The sequence below is a fragment of the Nothobranchius furzeri genome, unplaced genomic scaffold (genome assembly GCF_043380555.1).
Source record: "Nothobranchius furzeri strain GRZ-AD unplaced genomic scaffold, NfurGRZ-RIMD1 Scf050, whole genome shotgun sequence".
Classification (NCBI taxonomy): Eukaryota; Metazoa; Chordata; class Actinopteri; order Cyprinodontiformes; family Nothobranchiidae; genus Nothobranchius; species Nothobranchius furzeri.
Genome location: NW_027223067.1, coordinates 105041 through 110040, shown reverse-complemented (window position 1 = coordinate 110040; position 5000 = coordinate 105041).

Here is a 5000-nt window from a genome sequence, read left to right as displayed (position 1 = left end):
ATGACCAGTAGTTGTGGTTCTCGCCCCGGGACTTGGGTCAGAGTATGGCCCAAGTGGTGCACTTGTGTCGGTCTAGGGAGGCTGTGCCGGTCCCCCTGGAGGTCTAAAGGATGACCAGTAGTTGTGGTTCTCGCCCCGGGACTTGGGTCAGAGTATAGCCCAAGTGGAGCACTTGTGTCGGACTAGGGAGGCTGTGCCGGGCCCCCTGGAGGTCTAAAGGATGACCAGTAGTTGTGGTTCTCACCCCGGGTCGTGGGTCCGAGTCTGGCCCGAGTAGAGCACTTTGGTCGGCTACCGGGGGGTGTGCCGTGCCCCCTGGAGGTCTAAAGGATGACCAGTAGTTGTGGTTCTCGCCCCGGGACTTGGGTCAGAGTATAGCCCAAGTGGAGCACTTGTGTCGGCCTAGGGAGGCTGTGCCGGGCCCCCTGGAGATCTAAAGGATGACCATGAGGTCAAAAGGATGACCAGTAGTTGTGGTTCTCGCCCCGGGACTTGGGTCAGAGTATAGCCCAAGTGGAGCACTTGTGTCGGCCTAGGGAGGCTGTGCCGGGCCCCCTGGAGGTCTAAAGGATGACCAGTAGTTGTGGTTCTCGCACCGGGACTTGGGTCAGAGTACAGCCCAAGTGGAGCACTTGTGTCGGTCTAGGGAGGCTGTGCCGGGCCCCCTGGAGGTCTAAAGGATGACCATGAGGTCAAAAGGATGACCAGTAGTTGTGGTTCTCGCCCCGGGACTTGGGTCAGAGTATAGCCCAAGTGGAGCACTTGTGTCGGACTAGGGAGGCTGTGCCGTGCCCCCTGGAGGTCTAAAGGATGACCAGTAGTTGTGGTTCTCGCCCCGGGACTTGGGTCAGAGTATAGCCCAAGTGGAGCACTTGTGTCGGCCTAGGGAGGCTGTGCCGGGCCCCCTGGAGGTCTAAAGGATGACCATGAGGTCAAAAGGATGACCAGTAGTTGTGGTTCTCGCCCCGGGACTTGGGTCAGAGTATAGCCCAAGTGGAGCACTTGTGTCGGACTAGGGAGGCTGTGCCGTGCCCCCTGGAGGTCTAAAGGATGACCAGTAGTTGTGGTTCTCGCCCCGGGACTTGGGTCAGAGTATAGCCCAAGTGGAGCACTTGTGTCGGACTAGGGAGGCTGTGCCGTGCCCCCTGGAGGTCTAAAGGATGACCAGTAGTTGTGGTTCTCGCCCCGGGACTTGGGTCATAGTATAGCCCAAGTGGAGCACTTGGGTCGGACTAGGGAGGCTGTGTCGTGCCCCCTGGAGGTCTAAAGGATGACCAGTAGTTGTGGTTCTCGCCCCGGGACTTGGGTCAGAGAATAGCCCAAGTGGGACACTTGTGTCGGACTAGGGAGGCTCTGCCGTGCCCCCTGGAGGTCTAAAGGATGACCAGTAGTTGTGGTTCTCGCCCCGGGACTTGGGTCAGAGTATAGCCCAAGTGGAGCACTTGTGTCGGACTAGGGAGGCTGTGCCGTGCCCCCTGGAGGTCTAAAGGATGACCATTAGTTGTGGTTCTCGCCCCGGGACTTGGGTCAGAGTACAGCCCAAGTGGAGCACTTGCGTCGGACTAGGGAGGCTGTGCCGGGCCCCCTGGAGGTCTAAAGGATGACCAGTAGTTGTGGTTCTCGCCCCGGGCCGTGGGTCTGAGTATGGCCCAAGTGGGACACTTGTGTCGGACTAGGGAGGCTCTGCCGTGCCCCCTTGAGGTCTAAAGGATGACCAGTAGTTGTGGTTCTCGCCCCGGGACTTGGGTCATAGTATAGCCCAAGTGGGACACTTGTGTCGGACTAGGGAGGCTCTGCCGTGCCCCCTTGAGGTCTAAAGGATGACCATGAGGTCAAAAGGATGACCAGTAGTTGTGGTTCTCGCCCCGGGACTTGGGTCAGAGTATGGCCCAAGTGGTGCACTTGTGTCGGTCTAGGGAGGCTGTGCCGGTCCCCCTGGAGGTCTAAAGGATGACCAGTAGTTGTGGTTCTCGCCCCGGGACTTGGGTCAGAGTATAGCCCAAGTGGAGCACTTGTGTCGGACTAGGGAGGCTGTGCCGGGCCCCCTGGAGGTCTAAAGGATGACCAGTAGTTGTGGTTCTCACCCCGGGTCGTGGGTCCGAGTCTGGCCCGAGTAGAGCACTTTGGTCGGCTACCGGGGGTGTGCCGTGCCCCCTGGAGGTCTAAAGGATGACCAGTAGTTGTGGTTCTCGCCCCGGGACTTGGGTCAGAGTATAGCCCAAGTGGAGCACTTGTGTCGGCCTAGGGAGGCTGTGCCGGGCCCCCTGGAGATCTAAAGGATGACCATGAGGTCAAAAGGATGACCAGTAGTTGTGGTTCTCGCCCCGGGACTTGGGTCAGAGTATAGCCCAAGTGGAGCACTTGTGTCGGCCTAGGGAGGCTGTGCCGGGCCCCCTGGAGGTCTAAAGGATGACCAGTAGTTGTGGTTCTCGCACCGGGACTTGGGTCAGAGTACAGCCCAAGTGGAGCACTTGTGTCGGTCTAGGGAGGCTGTGCCGGGCCCCCTGGAGGTCTAAAGGATGACCAGTAGTTGTGGTTCTCGCCCCGGGCCGTGGGTCTGAGTATGGCCCAAGTGGGGCACTTGCGTCGGACTGGGGAGGCTCTGCCGCGCCCCCTGGAGGTCAAAAGGATGACCAGTAGTTGTGGTTCTCACCCCGGGTCGTGGGTCCGAGTCTGGCCCGAGTAGAGCACTTTGGTCGGCTACCGGGGGGTGTGCCGTGCCCCCTGGAGCCATGGGAGTGAGCTCCAGCAGACTGGTATTTTTCGGAGAACCAGGCCCACACTCCTCAGACTTTGTGCCCAGGGACAGGCCACCAAAATCGGCCGCGGCTCGTGCACTTTGCCCCTGCGTTTCTCCCAGAACCAGAGCCGGAAAAATCCCAAAATTGATGCCCAGAGATAGTCGACTCTGCCTGGAATAGATTGCCACCCAAACCCGCCAACTCACGCTGGTTTTCCGATGGCCTCACCTACTAACCCGAGCATGGTCATCGCTCGCACCTTCCAAAACCTCCAGGGGCGCAGGCACTTTTCATTTACTGGCCATAAGGCCGACCGCCTTAAGCGTTAAGCGATAAGCGAAAGGCTTAGTTTGGACTTAGTTTTTGGAGCGACGAGGTCGCCGTTTTGTCAATTCTGAACCGATTTTCACGCGGTTTTCGACTGCCTGCGCCTGGGGAGCCGCCCAGAAGCCCCAGGCAGTGTTCTGGGTGGACTTCCGGACCGGTCCGGACCCGGTACCGGCCGGGGGAACCGCACCACGCCTCTCGGGCGTTTCTACACCGATTTTCGCGGGGTTTTCGACTGCATAGACGGGGCCACCTGCTGCAGGGCCCGAGGGAGGGCCTTACTGAGCTGGGTCCGACGCAGGGCCCGGTTCCTGGAGCCCGCTGGGGGGGGGGGGGGGTTCTCTAAGGCTCACGGCGGGCTGCTGAGGGGCCGGATCGGATGCAGACAGGCGCTCCTCTGCCCAGGTCTTTGCTCCCCTGCCCCACTAGGAATGGAAGACACACTGCCAACAGCTTCTGGAGGGTGATGGGCCCTGCTGCAGACCAGGTCCGACCCAGGTTTCAGCTATCCCACCCCGCAGGGACTTAAAGACACACTGCCATCAGCTTCTGGAGGCTGCTGAGCTCTACTATAGAGCAGGTCCGACCCAGGTTTCAGCTCCTGCAGCCCACTAGGACTTAAACACACACTGCCATCAGCGTCTGGATGGTGATGGGCCCTGCTGCAGACCAGGTCCGACCCAGGTTTCAGCTATCCCACCCCGCAGGGACTTAAAGACACACTGCCATCAGCTTCTGGAGGCTGCTGAGCTCTACTATAGAGCAGGTCCGACCCAGGTTTCAGCTCCTGCAGCCCACTAGGACTTAAACACACACTGCCATCAGCGTCTGGATGGTGATGGGCCCTGCTGCAGACCAGGTCCGACCCAGGTATCAGCTCCTGCACCCCGCAGGGAATTGAAGACACACTGCCATCAGCTTCTGGAGGCTGCTGAGCTCTGCTATAGACCAGGTCCGACCCAGGTTTCAGCTCCTGCACCCCGCAGGGAACTAAACACACACTGCCATCTGCAACTGGAGGCTGCTGAGCCCTGCTGCAGACCAGGTCCGACCCAGGTTATGGCTCTCCCACCCCCCTGGGACTTAAACACACACAGCCATCAGCTTCTGGATGGTGATGGGCCCTGCTGCAGACCAGGTCCGACCCAGGTTTCAGCTCCTCAACCCCGCAGGGACTTAAACCCACACCGCCATCAGCTTCTGGAGGGTGATGGGCCCTGCTGCGGGCCAGGTCCGACCCAGGTTTCAGCTCTCCCACCCCGCAGGGACTTAAACACACACAGCCATCAGCTTCTGGGGGCTGCTGAGCCCTGCTGCAGACCAGGTCCGACCCAGGTTTCAGCTCTCCCACCCCGCAGGGTCTTTAACACACACACTGCCATCAGCTGCTGGAGGCTGCTGAGCTCCGCTATAGACCAGGTCCGACCCAGGTTTCTGCTCCTGCACCCCGCAGGGAATGAAAGACACACTGCCATCAGCTTCTGGAGGCTGCTGAGCCCTGCTGCAGACCAGGTCCGACCCAGGTATCGGCTCTCCAACCAGGCAGAGACTTAAACACACACACACACACACACACTGCCATCAGCTTCTGGGGGCTGCTGAGCTCTGCTGTAGACCGGGTCCGACCCAGGTTTCTGCTCCTCCACCCCGCAGGGACTTAAACACACACTGCCACCAGCTTCTGGAGGGTGATGGGCCCTGCTTTAGACCAGGTCTGACCCGGGATATAGCTCTCCCACCCCGCAGGGACTTAAACACTCACTGCCATCAGCTGCTGGAGGCTGCCGAGCTCTGCTGCAGACCAGGTCCCACCCAGGTTTCTGCTCCTGCACCCCGCAGGGACTTAAACACACACTGCCACCAGCTTCTGGAGGGTGATGGGCCCTGCTGTGGACCAGGTCCGACCCGGATATCAGCTCTCCCACCAGGCAA